An 11,152-nucleotide genomic window follows, 5' to 3' on the forward strand; every position below is an offset into this window, starting at 1 on the left:
GACAGAGTTCAAGAACTCACAAATCGAAGGTTTTCTTGAGGAGGAGGGCATCAAGCATGAGTTCTCTTCTCCCTACACGCCACAACAAAATGATGTATTGGAGAGGAAGAATAGAACTCTATTGGACATGACAAGAACCATGCTTGATGAGTACAAGACTTCGGATCGGTTTTGGGCCGAGGCGGTCAATACCACCTGCTATGCCATCAACCGGTTGTATCTACACCGAATCCTCAAGAAGACATCATACGAACTCCTAACCGGTAAAAAGCCCAATGTTTCATATTTTAGAGTCTTTGGTAGCAAATGTTTTATTCTTGTTAAAAGAGGTAGAAAATCTAAATTTGCTCCTAAGGTTGTAGAAGGCTTTTTACTAGGATATGATTCAAACACAAGGGCATATAGAGTCTTTAACAAGTCCTCTGGACTAGTTGAAGTTTCTTGTGACATTGTGTTTGATGAGACTAACGGCTCTCAAGTAGAGCAAGTTGATCCTGATGAGCTAGATGATGAAGAGGCTCTGTGCGTCGCGCTAAGGAACATGTCCATTGGGGATGTGTGCCCTAAGGAATCCGAAGAGCCTCCACAAGCACAAGATCAACCATCTTCCTCCATGCAAGCATCTCCACCAACTCAAGATGAGGATGAAGCTCAAAATGATGAAGGAGAAGATCAAGAAGTTGAGCCACCTCAAGAGGAGAGCAATGATCAAGGGGGAGATGCCCATGATCAAGATGAGGAAGATGAACAAGTTCCAAGACCGTCACACCCAAGAGTCCACCAAGCAATCCAACGAGATCACCCCGTGAACACCATCCTCAGCGATATTCAAAAGGGGGTAACAACTCGATCTCGTGTTGCTCATTTTTGTGAACATTACTCTTTTGTTTCCTCTATTGAGCCACACAAGGTAGAGGAAGCACTTCAAGATTCGGATTGGGTGGTGGCGATGCAAGAGGAGCTCAACAACTTCACTAGAAATGAGGTATGGCATTTAGTTCCACGTCCTAACCAAAATGTTGTAGGAACCAAGTGGGTTTTCCGCAACGAGCAAGACAAACATGGTGTGGTGACAAGGAACAAAGCCCGACTTGTGGCCAATGGATACTCACAAGTCGAAGGTTTGGATTTCGGTGAAACCTATGCACCTGTAGCTAGGCTTGAGTCAATTCGCGTTTTACTTTCCTATGCTACTTACCATGGCTTTAAGCTTTACCAAATGGATGTGAAGAGTGCCTTCCTCAGTGGACCAATCAAGGAGGAGGTCTATGTTGAGCAACCTCCCGGCTTTGAAGATAGTGAGTACCCTAACTATGTATATAAACTCTCTAAGGCGCTTTATGGGCTCAAGCAAGCCCCAAGAGCATGGTATGAATGCCTAATAGATTTCCTTATCACTAATGGCTTCAAAGTCGGAAAGGCTGATCCTACTTTATTTACTAAAACTCTTGAAAATGATTTGTTTGTATGCCAAATTTATGTTGATGATATTATATTTGGGTCTACTAACGAATCTACATGTGAGGAATTTAGTAGGATCATGACACAGAAATTCGAGATGTCTATGATGGGGAAGTTGAAGTACTTCTTGGGATTTCAAATAAAGCAACTCCATGAGGGCACCTTCATTAGCCAAACGAAGTATATTCAAGACATTCTAACCAAGTTTGGGATGAAGGACGCCAAGCCCATCAAGACACCCATGGGAACCAATGGGCATCTCGACCTCGACATGGGAGGTAAATCTGTAGATCAAAAGGTATACCGGTCGATGATAGGTTCTTTACTCTATTTATGTGCTTCACGACCGGATATAATGCTTTCTGTATGCATGTGTGCAAGATTCCAAGCCGACCCTAAGGAAGCTCACCTTAGGGCCGTAAAACGAATCTTGAGATATTTAGTTTATACTCCTAAGTTTGGGCTTTCGTACCCTAGGGGATCCACATTTGATTTAATTGGTTATTCGGATGCCGATTGGGCGGGGTGTAAAATTAATAGAAAGAGCACATCGGGGACTTGCCAGTTCTTGGGAAGGTCTCTGGTGTCTTGGGCCTAAAGAAGCAAAATTCTGTAGCTCTTTCTACCGCCGAAGCCGAGTATATTGCCACAGGCCATTGTTGTGCGCAATTACTTTGGATGAGGCAAACCCTTAGGACTATAGTTACAAATTAACCAAAGTTCCTCTTCTATGTGATAATGAGAGTGCAATCCGCATGGCGGATAATCCCGTTGAACATAGCCGCACTAAACACATAGCCATTCAGTATCATTTTCTAAGGGATCACCAACAAAAGGGGGATATCGAGATTGCATATATTAACACCAAAGAACAATTAGCCGATATATTTACCAAGCCACTAGATGAACAAACATTTAACAAACTTAGGCATGAGCTAAATATTCTTGATTCTCGGAATTTCTTTTGATGTTTTGCACACATAGCTCATTGATATACCTTTGATCATATCTCTTTCATATGCTATGACTAATGTGTTTTCAAGTGTATTTCAAACTAAGACATAGATTGAAAGGGAAATTGGAGTCTTCGGCGAAGACAAAGGCTTCCACTCCACTTCATCGAAATTATTCATCCTTCGCCGTCGCTCCGCAACACTCTCCAACTTTGGTATAATCTTCACTCATATATTATTTACCATAGGGAGAGAAAGTAATAAGGGCTCATATTTCACTCTAGTATCCGTTTTTGGCGATTCATGCCAAGGGGGAGAAAGTATTAGCCCAAAGCAAAAGGACCGCACCACCACCAATTTTGAAAAATTTGAGTTAAGAAAAGATTCTTCAATTGGTGATTTTTCAATCGGTATCTTATTTTTGATAGAATTTCAAATTGGAACAACCTCTTCAAAACTAATATCAAAAACCCTCTTGAACACTAAGAGTAGGATTTAATTGAGGGGGAGTTTTGTTTAGTCAAAGGGAAAAGCATTTGAAACAGGGGGAGAAAATTTCAAATCTTGAAAATGCTTTTCGAAATCTTATTCATTTACCTTTGACTATTTGCAAAAAGGACTTTGAAAAGAATTTACAAAAGAATTTGCAAAAACAAAACATGTGGTGCAAGCATGGTCCAAAATGTTAAAAATAAAGAAACAATCCATGCATATCTTATGAGAATTTATATTGGTTCAATTCTAAGTAACCTTTGCACTTACATTATGCAAACTAGTTCAATTATGTACTTCTATATTTGCTTTGGTTTGTGTTGGCATCAATCACCAAAAAGGGGGAGATTGAAAGGGAAATAGGCTTACACCTTTTCCTAAATTGATTTTGGTGGTTGAATTGCCCAACATAAATAATTAGACTAACTAGTTTGCTATAGATTATGAGTTCTACAGGTGCCAAAGGTTCACAACAAACCAATAAAAAGACCGAGAAAGGATTCAAAAATAGAGAGCTAAAGTCAGCCGAAGTGTGCCCTGGTATGGCGCACCGGACTCTCTGGTGTGCCACCGGACAGCGTCCGGTGCACCAGGGACTCCAACTCCGAACTACTCACCTTCGGGAATTATGGAGGCCGCTCCGCTATAATTCACTGGACTGTCTGGTGTAGCACCGGACAGTGTCCGGTGGCGCACCGGACTGTCCGGTGTGCTAGCGGAGCAACGGCTACTTCGCGCCAACGGTCGTCTGCAGAAGGCATTAAATGCGCTACAGTGCGCGCCAGAGTCAGAGCAGAGCCAGATGGCGCACCGGACACTGAACAGTGCCTGTCCGGTGCACCACCGGACTGTCCGGTGGCCCAGAAGACAGAAGCTCCAACGGTCGGAATCCAATGGTTTGGTGACGTGGCAGGCGCACCGGACAGTGTCCGGTGGCGCACCGGACTGTCCGGTGCGCCATGCGACAGCAGCCTTCACCAAACGGCTAGTTTGGTGGTTGGGGCTATAAATACCCCAACCACCCACCATTCATTGCATCCAAGTTTTCTGACTTCCCACACCTTACAAGAGCTATAACATTCAATACAAGACACACCAAAGAGATCAAACTCTCTCCCAAGTCCATAGATCATTCCAAATCAAATAGTGACTAGTGAAAGAGTGACTTGTGTTCATTTGAGCTCTTGCGCTTGGATTGCTTCTTTTTCTCATTCTTTCTTGTGATAAACTCAATTATAACCGAGGCAAGAGACACCAATTGTGTGGTGGTCCTTGCGGGGACTTTGTGTCCCGTTTGATTGAGAAGAGAAGCTCACTCGGTCTAAGTGACCGTTTGAGAGAGGGAAAGGGTTGAAAGAGACCCAGTCTTTGTGACCACCTCAACAGGGAGTAGGTTTGCAAGAACCGAACCTCGGTAAAACAAATCCTTGTGTCTCACTCCTTATTTGCTTGGAATTTGTTTTTGCCCTCTCTCTTGGACTCGTTCATATTTCTAACGCTAACCCGGCTTGTAGTTGTGCTTAAGTTTATAAATTTCAGATTCGCCCTATTCACCCCCCCCTCTAGGCGACTTTCAATGAATATGATGTTCCGACGGCTGCAATGTGCGCGATGGCGATAGGTGATGTGCGACCACAGGAACAACAAGAGTAAGATCAGCCATCTTCCTCCACAATGGTGCATCCCCCAACTCAAGACGATGAACATGTACCTCAAGAAGAGGGACAGGATCAAGGGGGAGCACAAGAAGAACAAGTGATGGAGGAAGAAGCACCACGGGTTCCTCCAACTCAAATCCGAGCAACGATCCAAAGAAATCACCCCGTCGATCAGATTCTGGGTGACATAAGCAAGGGAGTAACAACTCGCTCACGTTTAGCTAATTTTTGTGAGCATTACTCGTTTGTCTCTTCTATTGAGCCTTTCAAGGTAGAAGAGGCCTTGCAGGATCCGGACTGGGTGTTGGCCATGCAGGAAGAGCTCAACAACTTCAAGAGAAATGAAGTTTGGAGCCTGGTGCCACGTCCAAAGCAAAATGTTGTGGGAACCAAGTGGGTGTTCCGCAACAAGCAAGACGAGCACGGGGTGGTGACAAGAAACAAGGCTCGACTTGTGGCAAAAGGTTATGCCCAAGTCGCAGGTTTGGATTTCGAGGAGACTTTTGCTCCTGTGGCTAAGCTAGAGTCAATTCGAATTTTATTAGCCTATGCCGCTCACCACTCTTTCAGGTTGTTTCAAATGGATGTAAAGAGCGCTTTCCTCAACGGGCCAATCAAGGAGGAAGTATACGTGGAACAACCCCCTGGCTTTGAGGATGACAGGTACCCCGACCATGTGTTCAAGCTCTCTAAGGTGCTCTATGGACTTATACAAGCCCCAAGAGCATGGTATGAATGCCTTGGAGATTTCTTAATTGCTAATGCTTTCAAGGTTGGGAAAGTCGATCCCACTCTTTTTACTAAGACTTGTGATGGTGATCTTTTTGTGTGCCAAATTTATGTCGATGACATAATATTTGGTTCTACTAATCAAAAGTCTTGTGAGTAGTTTAGCAGGGTGATGACACAAGTGTTCGAGATGTCGATGATGGGCGAGTTGATGACATAATCTTTGGCTCGACAAATGACTATCATTGCAAGGAATTTGGTGAGTTGATGTCGAAGGAGTTCGAGATGTCAATGATTGGTGAGCTGACGTACTTCCTCGGCTTTCAAGTCAAGCAAATGAAAGATGGTAACTTTCTCTCACAAGATAAGTATACCAAAGACTTGTTGAAAAGGTTCAACATGGAGAAGTGCAAACCAATCAAGACACCTATGCCAACAAATGGACATCTCGACCTAGATGAGGGAGGTAACCCGGTTAATCAAACTCTCTACCGCTCTATGATTGGTAGTTTATTGTATCTTACCGCATCTAGGCCCGATATCATGTTTAGTGTCTGCATGTGTGCTAGATTTCAATCTAATCCTAAGAAAGCTCATATTCGCGCTGTTAAAAGAATTCTTAAGTATCTCAGGCACACCCCAAGCGTTGGTATGTGGTATCCCAAAGGAGCTACTTTTGACTTAATTGGCTATTCCGATTTGGATTATGCCGGTTGCAAAATTGATAGAAAAAGTACTTCTGGGGGATGCCATCTGCTTGGGAGATTGAAAGGGAAATGTGCCCTTAGGCTATTTCTATAATGTTTTGGTGATTAAGTGTCCAACACATAGTAAGTGAGTTGTTATGTGCCAAACAAGCAAAAAGTGCAAATCATATAACAAGGTATGTTTCTAGACTTAGTAATTGGTTTTTGTATACTAATGTATTTGTCTAAGTGTTAGAAACAGAGCAGAGAAGAAAAGAAGCGAATTGCAAAAGACTTGGCTGTGTGCAGCCGAAGTCCAGCTCGGCCTGGCACACCGGACTGTCCGGTGGTGCACCGGACAGTGTCCGGTGCGCCAGGCTGGTCTCCAGCGAAATGGCCGCTCTCGGGACTCGACGGCGGCGTATGGCTAAAAATCACCAGACCGACCAGTGGTGCACCGAACTGTCCGGTGAGTCATCCGCGGCGAACCCGTCACCCTCGGGAAAAGCAAAGGGGCGACGTGGCTATAATTCACCGGACTGTCCGGTGAGCCAACGGTCGGACGCGCAATCTTCGCACGACATGTGGACTGCTCCAACGGTCGGCTGGTGCACCGGACTGTGTCCGGTGCGCCAATCAGCCCAGTGGAGCAACAGTCGGATATGCCAAATTTGGAAGGAGATCAAGCACTGGACCATCTACAGGACCTATCCGGTGGCGCACCGGACTGTCCGTTGCACCACTCGATAGAAGGCAAGGATGGCCTTCCAAGTTTGTCTTCAACGGCTCCTAGCTGCCTTGGGGCTATAAAAGGGACCCCTAGGCGCATGGAGGAGTCACTCAAGCATTCACTAAGCATCCTAAGACTCCAAGACTGCAACTTCACGCATTCGATTCCCTGTGTTAGTGATTTGAGCTCCATTTGAATTGTGAACTCTGTGTGTTGTGTTTCAAGCTCAAGTCGTGACTTGTGTGCGTGGTTGTGCTGCGTATTTGAGTCTTGTGTGTGTTGCTCTTCCCAACCTTACTCTTGTGTGTTCTTTGTGATCAATATTGTAAGGGCGAGAGGCTCCAACTTGTGGAGATTCCTCGCAAATGGGAAGAAGACTATAAGGAAGAAAGTCGTGGTATTCAAGTTGATCATTGGATCACTTGAAAGGGGTTGAGTGCAACCCTCGTCCATTGGGACGCCACAACATGGAAGTAGGCAAGTGTTACTTGGCCGAACCACGGGATAAAATTGCGTGTCTCTTGTATTGCTTTCTCTATGATTGTTTTGTTCACAAGAACTCGCCTCAAAGCTACTTAGTCGCACTAACTCTTTCATAACTAAGTTTTGTGGCTATTTAGTGTTTGATTTTACAGGATCACCTATTCATCCCCCCTCTAGGTGCTCTCAGAGATCACTATTATCATGGACATCCAAAAAGCAAAATAGTGTTGCCTTGTCAATCGCCGAAGCGGAATACATTGTCGTGGGTGCTTGTTGCACACAAATTTTATATATGAAACAAACTCTTCTAGACTATGGCGTAGTTCTAGAAAAGGTACCTTTGTTGTGTGACAATGAGAGTGTTGTTAAAATTGCCAATAATCCTGTACAACACTCTCGCACCAAGCACATTGATATCCGTCATCACTTCCTTAGAGATCATGTTGCGAAAGGAGATATCATTTTAGAAGGAGTGAGGTCGGAAGATCAATTAGCGGATATTTTCACTAAGCCACTTGATAAGACCCGCTTTTGCATGTTGAGGAATGAATTAAATATACTTGATCTCAGAAATTTTATTTAAGATGTCAAATGGTGTTGTCAAGCTTGCATTGCATATTTAAATTTCTTGTATTGCATCTAGGGCTTGTCTAACCTAGTTGAGATAACCGCCAACAAAGCGAGTGAAAAAGCTTAACTCGGGCTCAAACTTGACAAGTCTTAGTTTTAAGCTTTTAGTACTTGAATTCTTACTTACTATGCAGTTGTTGGTTCTTGAGATATGCATGAGGCACTACACTTAGGGGGAGTATTCAAAACTCAAATATCTCATGAAAACCCCTAGTACAACGCCAAAATACAAATCTCATCATTTGCCTATTTTCTCTAAAAATTATCTAGCCTATGGCAAAATATTTTGAAAATTATGAGAAAATATATGAGGGTGTCAATACCTGTCCCAACAAGTGTTATTTTGTGTGATTATAAGTTGGGATTTGGTTTGGTTGAAAACTAGATAGAAAATTTGAAAAATTTCAAAATTTCCCTCTGTCTGGCTCACCGGACAATCCGGTGTGCACCAGACACTGCACTGTGCACTGTCCAGTGCATCGGCAGCCGCACGCGCAGATCCCCTTCTCCTGTGCGCTGTCCGGTGTGCACCGGACAGGCACTGTAGATTGTCCGGTGCGCCCATAATCGATTTTTAAAAATCTTTTCCCTGCCCGAGCCCGAGGCCAGGCTCACTCTTCTTTGCTCTGCTCACTCTGTCTGTCTCTGGCGATCCAGTCTCCTCTCCAGCGACTTCCTCTCGCCGGCGGCGATCCTCCAGCGATCTCTAGCTTCTGCTCTTCCTCTGGTGAGCAGCCCTAGCTCCTCCCCTTCCCTTTCCTCTGTCTCTCAAATTTAGTGGAGCTCCTGCCCTTTCAAGCCCACCCCTTGTTGCTCAATCCAAATTCTTTATATTCCTATGAATCCAAGTGGTGGGATGTGTTCTTTTGTGTCTCTTGAACATCTCTGCAGGTTCCTAGCTCCTTCGGGAGGGTTTCCCCACCTCCAATAGCCATTTCATTCAAAACCTAAATCCCCGCACATCACATGTTCGATGAAATGCACCAACCACTCAAAATTGCTCCGATTGAACCCAAACTTTTCAGGCACCATCACAACACCTCCAGTAACATATTCCTGACGATGATGATGATGATGATGATGATGATGATGATGATGACTTTGGGGTTCCACCTCTGTTTCCGCCTCCTATGCTTCCACGCACTCATGATCATGAGGCTAGGAGTTCCAGTGGTGCTGCCCCTGCTGCCCCTCCTGCCATTGACCCTGCTCTTGTTGTGATCCTCCAGACTCTTACTCAGCAGCAGGCTCACTTGGCAGCGGTCCAGCAACAGATGTCCGAGAGAATGCTCTCGATGTTTCAGACGATTCAGGACAGGCAGGATACTCTGCAGTAGCAACTTCTCTAGGACCGGGCTGAGAATAGGGCATTCATGACTCTCATGCTTCAGCATACCGGTGTTCCAATTCCCCCAGTGCAGTCAGCACCGCCTCCACCACTTCAGGCTCCTATTGTGCTAGCTATTCAGCTAGGACCCTCTCTTCCTACAGCTAGTCCTTCTTCCTCTCCGCTCCGGTCGGTCACCCTGATTTTCACGTCACTGGTCATCAGCTCTGTCAGCCCTCAATCGCTAGTGCCACCAGCTCCTGCTGTTACCACTGCTGATGTGGCAGTGTCTGTGACTTCTTCAGCTCCGGCAGCTCCTGCAGTGCAGCCTCCGCCTGAGTCAGTACCAGCTCCAGCTTCTACGGCAGATCCTGGATCCGAGACTGACTCTGACCCATAGCTGGCATTCGCTCTACTGCCACGACCGCGACCGGATGCGCCCCCGCCACCTCCTCCCTCTTCTGATGTGTAGGTTCGGGTTCCCTTTTGCTGTTTGACGCCAAAGGGGGAGAGATATGAGTTGTGAGAGCTAGGGGGAGTTAGAGAGTTAGTAGAGAGTCATTTTGATGTAATATATGTGCTTGTTACTCTATATACTAGCTCCACTTTTGTATGGTGCTTTTGGCTCACAAACTCTATTATATACTCTCGATGCTTATGTTGACTGTGTGTGTATTATGTTTTCACCTTATATGTTATCACCAGTCTTCCAGTTCTTGTTCATCGATTTGATTTTACTTTTATATGAACTAGAAACTTACAATGTGTATGCGCTCATTCTTATTATTATGGTACACACTCTCTCTGTCAAAGATTACTGAGTATAACTAACCATCTTCTCTATTGACAGAAATATCAAACAAACTACTCTCACAAATCATGTAGGGTTGTCATCAATCACCAAAAAGGGGGAGATTGAAAGCATCTAGGCCCCTGGTTGGTTTTAGTGATTAATGACAACATAATGTTATATGTGACTAACATGTGTTTTGCAGAGACAAATGGTAAGTTAGGTCGCATTACAGGTAGAAGTACTACAATGGTGAAAACAATCCTGAAGATAAGAACTCGAAGCGACGGCTAAAACGACGAAACAAAAATGAAGGACTACGTAGTCCGAGTGTCAAGGAGTTGTGGACACTCGTGATTTAGTTAGGTCTTTTATTTTGTTTTAGCCATACTATAAAGAGGGGTTGTCGATGAGTAGTTTGACCAAGAGAGTTCTAGTGTAGTGTTGGTGCATATTCACACTCATATATAGTGCTAGGTGACACTCCAGAACATACTCACAAGTTAGAACGAAAACCGATTTGAAAAACAGCAGAAAATAGAAAATAGGGTTTCTGACTTTGGGGCACCGGACTGTCCGGTGTGCACCGGACTGTCCGGTGCGCCCTCTGCCAGGTGGGGACCAGGCTGGCCCAGGGGAAGGGTTTCCCCACGCAGAAACCCGAGAGCGCAAGGTTCCCGAGTGAAATTTTAGTGGCGCACCGGACAGCGCACCGGACAGTGCACCGGACTGTCCGGTGTGCCATCAGCCCAATGGCTAGCTATCAGAACTAGCCGTTGGAGTCGACCGTTGGCGCACCGGTGGCGCACCGGTGGCACACCGGACTGTCCGGTGCGCCCATGCGTAGAACAGTGCTGATAACGACTAGTTGGTGGGTGAGGGCTATTTATACCCCCTCCACCCGCCATATTCAATGTCTTGCTGCCCACATTAATTCCTGCACATTGGTAGAGCATTGCAAGCACCAAAAGCCTAGTGAGGAGATTAGAGAATCTTAATCTCGCATTTGGACCTCATTAGCGCTAGCGAGAGGCACCTAGAGCACACACCACTTGCATTAGGCTTCTCTTGGTCAAGCGAAAGTCTACGGCTTGTTACTCTTGGTGATCGGCGTCACCTAGATGGCTTGGTGGCGTTGGGAGCTTGGTGATCACCATGAAGATCTTGTTGGTGACCCGACTCAAGTTTGTAAGCGGCCGTGAGGGATCCACCG

Source organism: Zea mays, chromosome 8 (genome assembly GCF_902167145.1).
Source record: "Zea mays cultivar B73 chromosome 8, Zm-B73-REFERENCE-NAM-5.0, whole genome shotgun sequence".
Taxonomy (NCBI): domain Eukaryota; kingdom Viridiplantae; phylum Streptophyta; class Magnoliopsida; order Poales; family Poaceae; genus Zea; species Zea mays.